General features: G+C 35.9%; 1 protein-coding gene across 8 annotated transcripts in view; it reads right to left on the bottom strand.

The window, feature by feature from the left end:
* Ralyl (RALY RNA binding protein like) overlaps positions 1-12,064 on the bottom strand; it is an 806,300-nt gene that overhangs the window by 263,632 nt on the left and 530,604 nt on the right. The window lies entirely within an intron of this gene.

Here is a 12,064-nt window from a genome sequence, read left to right as displayed (position 1 = left end):
AATAGGTTTATGATGGATATAGGTTCTTCGTACAATTAGTGAAAAAACATGATTCCTTTCAGAAGCTGTTCTTAAAGGAACAGGGGGTGTGATGTAAAACAATTGTTGGAGAAATAGCACAGAACATGATAATAGTTTATGAAAATGTAACTTTTGTCCTGGACATGGAGGAAAAATTCTAAGAAGATCACATTTAACCTGATGACTGAAATACACAAAGTGTATGTTAAATATAAAAAGGTGGTAATCAAGGTAGGACTGGAGGATGTTTAAGAAAAATAGCAGACTGAAAAAAGTACCAACACATCCGAGCATCAGAACTGAAGTAAGTATGAGACACATGAGAGTAAACAGCAGCAAGCACAGCGCTGACACAGCTGCCTCAGGAACAGCATTTCTGTGTCACCGAGAGGTGATGGTTTAATCAAACAGGGATGGAGTACTTAGGTATGTTACATTCTATTTCACATTTTCTTCTGAAAGCAGAATGCAAAGTTGAGTCTTGAAATTATTTGGGCCAGCGCATAAGAAACAAATGAAAAGGGAAAAATAGCTGCTGCAGGACACTCAGGATGGCACCATAGCAGCCAGAAACAAAACAGTAACTGGTGCAAAGGCTACATTGCAAGTAAGGTACAGAGAGGTGGGTGAATTACAAACAGATTAAGAGATAAATTCAATGATGTTTGGTGATCTATTAAAGATGGAGGATTAGATAGAAGGAGGTTTCAGAGATGGTTACTAAATGTATTACTCACGCAATCACTATGCATGTTATTTCTAGGTGCTTCAAATGGAGATACATAGAGCAGAAAACCTTACTCCAAGCTTGTTTGTAATAGAACTTTATGACTCGTATCTTCACGTAAGCACAGCAGTCTCCGCTCCTGTTATAAAGGCAACTGAAAAAGTGTAGTCCAGATCCCACCTTCAGGTATTGCTGGTTTCAGGCTACAGGTAACTGGGTTTTATAAGTTTTTATTTACCATTGAATAAATTAGTATAATCATCTAACATCTAGAGATATTATTAAAAAGTGAATGTGACTATGACAATTACTTAACTATCTAATTTGTCTTTTTTCTAATAGAATTTTCAACAAAAAATTCTGCTCCCTTATTCGTATTCTTGTTCATGTCTGCTCTCTTCTGCACTTAAATTCCCCAAATAATAATCTTGATTTTTTTTCCTCTATCATTTCATCTACTCATTTTTGCTAACATCCTTCTACCCATTGTCCTCCCTAAACTTTTTTTTTATTAATTTACAAACACATTTCTGTTTCTCAACTTGATTTTTTTTAAAAAATCCTTCCATTTTAGTCTTCTAGGAGCTATTAGCTCTTATTAGTTTATATCTGTGCCAGTGACAGTGAGAAAAGTACAAATATACCACATGACCTGGCATAAAAATGCTGTTGGTTGGTTTGGTTGGTTGGTTTTGTTTATTTTTGCTGTTTTATTGTTTATTTTGTTTTGTTTGTTTTATTTTTGACTCAGACACTATATCAGACAGACTTCCTGTTTCTGTACAAACAATTAAGAAAATAAATTAAAACAAAATTGTGTATTTAAGTTAATTGCTTAAGTAGTTGCAGCACTTAGGCAGGTAGTTATTATAATTTGTGGACTGTGGTAAATCAGAGCATCATGACAGAAGACAATGGTGAAATCAACCTGCTTATCTTATAGCATCCTGAAAGCAAAGAGCAAAGTAGGAAGGCATCAGCCCAAGACACACCAGTTACTCACTTCATTCAACTAGAACTTGCTTCCTGCAGCTCCACCGTCCCTCAACAGTATACTCAGACTCATAAAATATTTGGTTAGTCAGACCCCTCATGAACTGATTGTCTCTGGGAATACAGGGTAGACACCTACGTTGAGTTGTGTGTTATTAACATTCTAGTCTTTTATTCCAATCAAGCTGGTGGTCAGTGCTATCCATCACAAGCTGTCACCAGCCTTGATGAAACTGACCCTGTACATATGAGCCTTCTGCTATAAAATAGAGATAGTAATACCTTGTAACTTTGTTATGAAGATTTTTTTTGAAATTTATTCAGGTTCTCAGAAACATGTCTTATACTTCATTGGACAAGTATAATTGGTATTACTGTTATACTAAAATAAAATGTGCATTTTAAACAAACCACTGAAGACCTTCTAAATCTGATGTCTATTTAACTTAAATCTCCTTATCACTTCATTCTCAGCACAGATATTCAAGGGGAATGCTAAGCTGATAAGTTAACTTTTTAATTATGATTTAAACACACCCAGTATCTTTTCATCCTTTAAATTATTTCTTTCCATGTGCTCTTACCAGCTATATTTATTGAAAGTTTAACTGTCTGTTAAATTTGAGCAATAGTCCATAGATATCCTACCGAGACTTAATAGGATAATTTTGTGCTGTTGTGTACTTCTTTAAACTTTGTGAGGATGAGATCTTTACCTTTTTCATCCTCAAATAGTGTAACATAGTGTAATCTTCATTAAATTAATATTTGCTAATTTTTTTGGTGAAATTGTAACTTCAACTATTTAAAACTAAAAATACCCGAGCAAGGTCCCTGAAAGACGTCTAGTATATGTGAAAGAAACAAGCAGAATTCATCAAAATCTTAGATAATGGTTTCCATACTAGGGATAATAATGTGGAATCTTCATTCTTCCTCTGTGTGTTTTAGATACACATTCAGTTTGTGCATATGTATACCCATATACCATTTTAATGTCTATATTTTATATGGTACTGTTATTTTTGCTTTCAAACATGAATTTATGCTATCTTTGCCTTACATGTTGTTATTCAAATGGCATGCTGATATTTTCTAGCATTTCTATCACAAACAATATTCAACAAGTCATGGTGGAGCTGGCATTTCAGTTAGATTTTTCCAACAGTAAGTATACTTGCAGTAAAACCACACACGCACAAGCTTTGCATTTTCTCTCTGTTTTTAATACTTAACTAATAGACACTGCATAGAATTTTATATACAAAAATTATGTAACTGTAATCCAGATCAGTTTAATCAACCTTCAGTAATTTTATCTAGTTATACAACTGCTAAAGGAGAATTGTTGAAGGTTTTCAATTTTACATGAAATTGTCCCTCCACCTACACAACAGTGACACCCCTTTGTATACAGAAATTCACCTATGCTCAAGTATCTTATGTAAAATGGTACAATACTTTCACACAGTGTTCAAAAATTTTTATTAGCTATTTAAATACAATAAAAATTACAATTAGCTTTATACTATTTTTATATAATAGGACAGGAACAAAAAAGGAATATGTACATATTCAGCACATAGATGCAGGGTTAACTAAATATCAAATAATCTGAAATTTGCTGAATTCACAGTTGATGGAACCTACAGATATAGAAGATCAATAGTATTTCAATTGATTTAAAACCACTTTATATACCTGAGTCTACTTTTAAAAATTTGTATTTATTTATTTATTTACCTTTGTATATATGCATGCATACCTTATGTATGTGTGAGTGTGTGTGAGAGAGTATACGTGTGTGTGCATGCATGTGAATGTGCAACACAACATACATACGGAAGTTAGAAAACACGTTCTGAGCGACGTTTCTTTCTGTTTAACATGTGGGTCTCTTGGACTGAATACAGCTCATCAATCTTTGTGATAAACATTTTAAACTGAGCCCTGAATTTATTTATATAATAAGGAATACTTTATTTGTTTTAAATTTTGAGGTGCTAGAAATATTTTATTGCTTTAAAATGAAGAGTACAACTTTGGTTGCTGGGAAAGAGTGTTTTCATTTTACATATAAGAGTATGATTAATATTACTAATTGTGTTTGCTCTTTCTATATGCATGCAGAAAAATATATTTGTGTAGGTTGTTAATCAGCTGTAATAATTTTCTCATTATCTTTTGTTTATGAGAATGGTATGCAGGAATCTATAACATGCACTGTGAGTTCTGTCAATTTAGGTTCTAGCAACTGTACAATTTCTCACAGCAACTCGTATTCTACTGAGTGACTTATACAAATGTCACACTCAACTAAAACATGACAAAGATAAAAGGGCTGGTATTCAAAAGAATGAAGTTAACAAAAACTAATTATTTCATGTGTGACATGTGTTATCTAAGCAAGGACATGGCACTTTGATTAAATCATAGCCTAAACCAAGTAATTTATTTTCTTAGTGATTCCAATCTTATCTAAGATCCTGCTTAACAATATGCTTGTGGCTTGATCAACTGAATAGATTAATTGTGCTCATTTTTAAAAATAATTAACCAATTTTTTCACAAATCAAATTTCGCCAGTAATAGACAAAACAACAAATGTGTCCTGTCTATTCTTGGTAGGCCCTTTGTCTTGACAACAAAACCTCATGTACTATTTAATGATCTTAGTAATCATGTAATCATGTTACACTTATAAAGATTTAAAAAAAAAAAACCTTTGTGCCACTTTGTGAAACCTGAAAAAATTTGAATAAAGTTGGAACAAAAATAATTAAAATTACTATTGGTCTAGGCAGGTACTGTACCAAGGAAATTTGTAAAATATTCATTAAACACATCTAATTATAGAATATATAACCATCTTACCTGCCATAAAATTCACACTATCACAACGAGCAGGATGCACTTTGATTACACATCAAAGACAAATGAATGTTTTATAATTAACTAATGACAGTGACAAAAAGAATTTTTGGAGCTCACAATATTATTACCATTATGACAAAGCACTGAAGATTCTACTGGAAGCTTAGTTAAACATTATACCTGTTCTTAAAGTTTAAATAAAAATTACTGATTTGGTGATGCTCTGGAAATCCAAGAACAGATTTCAAAAAATGAAGAACATGCTTATCAGATAGTCAACAACTTGGTATATAGAGTGTGTGAAAATTGATTTCTCATGCTCTTGGATAAGTAGAATCAACATAATAAAAATGTCAATCCTACAGAAAAAATCTATAGGTTCAATGCAATACCAATCAAAATCCCAACACAATTCTTCACAGACCTCAAAAGAACAATACTCAACTTCCAGAGGGAAAACCCAGGATAGCCAAAACAATCTTGTAGAATAAAGGGACATCTGGAGGCGTCACCACTCCTGACATCAAGCTCTGCTATAGAGTGACAGTAATGAGAACAGGCAGGTCGGCAAGTGGAACCAAATCAAAGATTGAGATATTTATTCTCATGCCTATAAAGATCTTATTTTTGACAAAAAAGCTAAAATTATACAATGGAGAAAAGAACACATCTTCAACAAATGGTGCTGGCATAACTGGATGTCAACATGTAGAAGAATGAAAATAAATCCATATCAATCCCCATTCACAAAACTTGAGTTCAAATGGATTAAAGACCTTAATATAAATCCGACTACACTGAACCTGATAGAAGAGAAAATGGAAACTAGTATTCAATCCATAGGCACAGGAGACCACTTCCAAAATATAACACCAATAGTATAGACACTGAGAGCAACAATAAATAAATGGGACCTCCTGAAACTGAAAAGCTTCTGTAAAGCAAAGGACACAGTCAATAAGACAAAAAAGCAGCTTACTGAATGGGAAAAGATTGTTACCAACCCAACATGTGACAGAAGGCTTGTCTCCAAAACATATAAGGAACTCAAGAAATTAGACATCAAAATACAAAATAGTCCAATTAAAAAATAGGGTACAGACCTAAACAGAGCATTCTTAGCTGAAGAATCTCAAATAGCTGAAGGAAATTTAAAGAATTGCTCAACATCCTTAGCCGTCAGGGAACTGCATATTAAAAAGATTCTGAGCAGAAGGAGGGAGAACATGAGCAAGGAAGTCAAGACCACGAGGGGTGCACCCACCCACTGTGACAGTGGAACTGATCTATTGGGAGCTCACCAAGGCCAGCTGGACTGGGACTGAATAAGCATGGGTTGAAACTGGACTCTCTGAACATGGCGGACAATGAAGACTGATGAGAAGCCAAGGACAATGGCACTAGGTTTCGATCCTAATACATGAACTGGCTTTGTGGGAGCTTAGCCTGTTTGGACGCTCACCTTCCTGGACCTAGATAGAAGTGGGAGGACCTTGGTCTTCCCGCAGGGCAGGGAATTTGGACTGCTCTTCAGTATCGAGAGGGAGGGGGAATGGAGTGGGGGGAGGAGAAGAGGAGTGGGGATAGGGGGAGGGGAGGGGGGAGGGGGCAATATATGGGAGGAGGGGGAGGAAAATGGGAAACGGGGAGCAGGGGGAAATTTTAATTAAAAAAGAATAAAAATAAATAAATACCAAAATATAAGAAAAAAAGATTCTGAGATATTACCTTACACGAGTCAGAATGGCTAAGATCAAAAACATCACTGACAGCTTATGCTGGAAATGATATAGAGTAAAGGGAACACTCCTCCATTGCTGGTGGGAATGCAAACTTGTACAACCATTCTGGAAATAAGTATGGCAGATTCTCTGAAAACTGGAAATCAACCTACCTCAGGGTCCAGCAATACCATTCTTGGGCACATACCCAAAGTATGTTTCCTCATACTACAAGGATATTTGTTCACCTATGCCCAAAACAGCATTATTTGTTGTAACCAGGACCTAGGAACAACCTGGATGCCCCTCTACCAAAGAGTGGATAAAGAAACTGTGGTATATTTTCACAATGGAGCACTGCTCAGTGGGAAAAAACAAACAATGGCACCTTGAAATTTGCATGCAAATAGATGGAACTAGAAGAATAAAAAACCCACCCTGAGTGAGGTAACCCAGACACAGAAAGATGAACATGGTATGCACTCATTCTTAACTAGATACTAGCTAAAAAGAATAACAAGCCTATAGTCCACAATCCTAGAGAAGCCAAGTAAACAAGCTGAACCATATGAAAAACATATATGAATACCCCTGGGAAGAGGAAATAGACAAAATCTCCTGACAAAATTGGGAGCATGGTGGGGGGTGGGGGGAGAAGGCAGGGTAGAAGGGGAAAAGAAGGTGACAAGGGGAAGGATGAAGAGAACTTGAGGGAACAGGACAGTCGAGTTCACGGAAGAAAAGAGATACAGAGCATAGAAAGAGATATTTGGTGATCAGACCTTTGTCTGTTGCAGTGTTGGTGAAGATCTTCTCCCAGTCAGTGGGTTGCCTTTTTGTCTTAGTGACAGTGTCCTTTGCTTTACAGAAGCTACTCAGTTTCAGGAGGTCCCATTTATTCAATGTTGCCCTTAATGTCTGTGCTGCTGGGGATAAACGTAGGAAGTGATCTCCTGTACCCATATGTTGTAGAGTACTTCCAACTTTTTCTTCTATCAGGTTCAGTGTGTTCAGACTAATATTGAGGTCTTTAATCCATTTGGACTTGAGTTTTGTGCATGGTGATAGATATGGATCTATTTTCATTCTTCTACACGTTGACAACCAGTTCTGCCAGCACCATTTGTTGAAGATGCTCTCTTTTTTCCATTGACACTGATTTTTTATAAAGGAGCTGAAAGTATTCAATGGAAGAAAGAAAGCATCTTCAACAAATGGTGCTGGCAGAACTAGTTGTTATCCTGTAGAAGAATGAAAATAGACCCATATCTATCACCATGCACAAAACTCAAGTCCAAATGGATTAAAGACCTCAATATGAGTCTGAACACAATGAACCTGATAGAAGAGAAAGTGGGAAGTACTCTACAGCATATGGGCACAGGAGACCACTTCCTACATATAACCCCAGCAGCACAGACATTAAGGGCAACATTGAATAAATGTGACCTGCTGAAACTGAGAAGCTTCTGTACAGCAAAGGACACTGTCACTAAGACAAAAAGGCAACCCACTGCCTGGTAGAAGATCTTCACCATCCTCGCAAGAGACAGAGGTCTGATCTCCAAAATACATAAAGAACTCAAGAAACTAAACTTTAAAATGCTAATGAACCCAATAAAAAAATGGGGCACTGATCTGAACAGAGAATTCTCAACAGAAGAAATTCAAATGGCCAAAAGACACCTAAGGTCATGCTCAACCTCCTTAGCGATAAGGCAAATGCAAATTAAAACAACTTTGAGATACCATCTTACACCTGTCAGAATGGCTAAAATCAAGAACACCAATGATAGCCTTTGCTGGAGAGGTTGTGGAGAAAGAGGCACACTCATTCATTGCTGGTGGGAATGCAAACTTGTGCAACCACTTTGGAAATCAGTGTGGCGATTTCTCAGGAAATTTGGGATCAACCTACCCCAAGATCCAGTAATACCACTATTGGGAATATACCCAAGAGATGCCACATCAAATGACAAAAGTATCTGTTCAACTATGTTCATAGCAGCATTGTTTGTAATAGCCAAAACCTGGAAACAACCTAGATGCCCTTCAATGGAGGAATGGATGAAGAAAGTGTGGAATATATACATATTAGAGTACTACTCAGCAGTAAAAAACAATGACTTCTCGAATTTTGCGTGCAAATGGATGGAAATAGAAAACACTATCATGAGTGAGGTATCCCAGACTCAAAAAGAGGAACATGGGATGTACTCACTCATAATCGGTTTCTAACCATAAAATAAAAGACATTAAGCATATAATGTGTGATCCTATAGAAGCTAAATAAGAAAGTGAACCCAAAGAAAATCATATAGTCATCCGCATGGAGAGGGGGAAGTAGACAAGATTCCAGGGCAAAAACTGGGAACTTGCGGGTGAGGTGGCATGGGGCAAAGGGGAAATGGGATGAGAAATATGAGAAGGGGAGGATGGGAGGAGCTCGGAGGATTGGGATGGTTGGGATATAGGAAGGATGGATACGGGAGCAGCGAAGTATATATCCTATCTAAGGGAGCCATCTTAGGGTTGGCAAGAGACTTGACTCTTGAGGGGTTCGCAGGTGTCCAGGAATATGTCCCCAGCTGGTACCTTGGGCAACTAAGGAGAGGGAACCTGAAATGACCCTATCCTATACTGATGAATATCTTGCATTTCACCTTAGAACCTTCATCTGGCGATGGATCGAGGTAGAGACAGTCTCAATTTGGAGCAACGGTCTGAGCTCTTAAGGTCCAAATGAGGAGCAGAAGGAGGGAGAACATGAGCAAAAAATCAGGACCACGAGGGATGCACCCACCCACTGTGACAGTGGAACTGATTTATTGGGAGCCCACCAAGGCCAGCTGGTCTGGGACTGAATAAGCATGGGTTGATTCCGGACTCTCTGAGCATGGCGGTCAATGAAGACTGATGAGAAGCCAAGGACAATGGCACTAGGTTTCGATCCTAATACATGAACTGGCTTTGTGGGAGCTTAGCCTGTTTGGACGCTCACCTTTCTGGACGTAGATAGAAGGACCTTGGTCTTCCCGCAGGGCAGGGAATTTGGACTGCTCTTCAGTAACGAGTGGGAGGGGGAATGGAGTGGGGGGAGGAGAAGAGGAGTGGGGATAGGGGGAGGGAAGTGGGGGGAGGGCAATATTTGGGAGGAGGGGAGGGAAATGGGAAATGGGGAGCAGGTGGAAATTTTAATTAAAAAAGAATAAAAATAAATAAATAAGTAAAAAAAAAAAAAAGAGAGAGATATTTGGATTGAGGGAATCATTATGTGGCTAGCAAGAAACCTGGTACTAGAGAAACACTCCCAGGAATTCTCAAGGATGACCCCAGCCACCTCAGGTTCTAGAAACTGATAATATTATAGCTCCCTCCTGTATAACCCTCAAAGCAAGCTTTTCTTTACAGTTGTAGATTCTTGTGTTCTATGAAACTCTAACTGTATAAACTTGACACTAGTCAAAAAAGAAAATTAACTTGGCTGAATTCTGCCTCATTCAATAATTAAAGCAAAACCAAATCATTTCTAATCAGAGAGGTATATGTATATGTTCATGTAGATACACACAGACACAAGACACAAATAAAGAACATGGAGTGAAATGTATACACTTTGAGACATTAGACATTATAATTCTAGCTGGCCTTACTACCTTCATCCAGGTTTGTTGTCATGAGAATGTTACTTTCTCAAAGGGCATCCTAGCTGAATTGTTATAATGGAATGTTTGTTACCTAGGAGGAGTATAAATGTTCTACACTACACAGAATTCAAATCTATGATGTCAGCTCTATTAGTTAGCTTGATGCTAGAATCAAGTGGAAAAAAGACATTTTTTATAAATTCATCAATAAGATATTTTATTTATAGTTCTTTAGTGAATGACTTATAGTCTAATAATCTTATAATTTTTAAATTGCTTAGTCTAGAGAGTAAAAATTCTTGGAAATTCCAATCATCCTTAAGAAATGAATAAAAATGTATAATAATCTCAAAATACTCTCATGCCTTTGCTTTATTTCATTGCTTCTTTCCAATATAGTTTTTAAGCCGTTCTGTTAGGAATTTGCTAATGGAAAGCACAAAGTACTGACTCCAACTTTTCAGGTCTATATGTTATTGACACAGATTCCACAGCCTCATATTTGAAGCATTGAAAGCCCTTGAAAAGCTTTCACCTGCGATGACTTTAAATGCTTTGAAAATAAGGTCACTTTTAGTTATAATTCAAGAGCTTTCAGTTTATAACAGTGCAGAGTAGCAGTAATATAGGATAATGAAAAATAGAGCAGGAAAGAAGGCTGTGAAATTGTTTCCATCCTAATTATATTCTCATATTTCTTCATTGTAGAACAAGTAAGTGACAATGATTTATTATATATGGAATAAAGTCTTGACTTTCATAGTTCAGCTAGTATATCCTGGACTTGGGTCAATTTATTCATTTTTAAGTATGTCTTTCTGATGTTCAGGTCTGAAAAAAAATCAATCACTGAGTCACGGCTGAGATTAAGAACTACAAATTTGCAAAAAAATAAACAATTTGTTCCTCTAACTGATGCAAAATTGATTTAGGGAATAATGAAGCTTAATCTCAGAACCAGAATTGTATGGGATTGGAGAAAACAAAATGTAGAAAACTAAGTTAAATTACAAATGATTTATCAATTGTGAGCCTTTAATTTTTTAGCCACAATGATACAAACTTCTGGATATTTTAATTAAACAAAAAACTAGTTAGTGGTTTAAGGATTACAGCAAACAGTATTCTTTGAAAAAAACCACTGAATTAATTTATTATTGATTCTAAAATGTGCCTTAATTTGGGACCATCATTGTTAAGTTACCAGGATATTACTTATGTATTTTTAGATTCTTCTGAATATTTCTCTAAAATGTATTTCTTAAATGTTCTCTAATATATTTTGTGATTTGTATGTTTATTTTAATTTTGAGGCAGAGTTTTATTAATTGTAGTATTAATTATGTAGAATTAAATATTAAATATAGCTTTTTGAATTCATGAATATTACATTTTAAAATATTAGTTTAGTTTAAATTTGATAGTTATATTTTCAAAAATATTTTGATCTGGTAATACAAGTAAAAGAGGCTAGAACTCTGTGTGGTGCATTAACATATGAATTGAAATGTGAGATGAAATGTGTACTTGAATGTGTCAGAAGCAACCAGAAAGGTGATTTCAAAGTCAAAACTCCCATAGTCGTTGCAGTCTAAAAGCAGATACTAGCAATTTAATGAAGAATGTGTGGTTATTTAAAGAAATGCATCCAACTGTTCCTCTAAGGAAGTTTAAAGGTCACTGAGGGTAAAAAGTCATATAATATAAAATATAACATTCCCCAATGATAAGTAGCCTAAAGCATGAAAGATTAGCAAAATTGATGCTGAATACCATAAGAGGTTTAACAGAAAGCATGGAGATACTGTCTTTGTCTTCAATTTAGATGAAACTTTATGTGTAACTGAAGGCTACTGAAAAACAGAAGACATAATGAAGCATAACGATAAAGATGTTAGAAACTCTAAGGACAGGCTGAAAGCCCAATTCCATAGACACTGGAACTTCTGTAGTTTCTGTATCAGAAAGTAAAAAAACAAACCTGAACTGTTAGTTTATGTAAAACAATTCAGCAGTTCTGCAAGAATGTCACACTATGCAATGGAGCATTGACTTGGTCGCTGCAGAACACCTTACTTTTC

This window comes from Chionomys nivalis, chromosome 16, assembly GCF_950005125.1.
Source record: "Chionomys nivalis chromosome 16, mChiNiv1.1, whole genome shotgun sequence".
Taxonomy (NCBI): domain Eukaryota; kingdom Metazoa; phylum Chordata; class Mammalia; order Rodentia; family Cricetidae; genus Chionomys; species Chionomys nivalis.
Note: the sequence above shows the minus strand (reverse complement) of the source record. Positions and strands in the feature narration are given on the sequence as shown.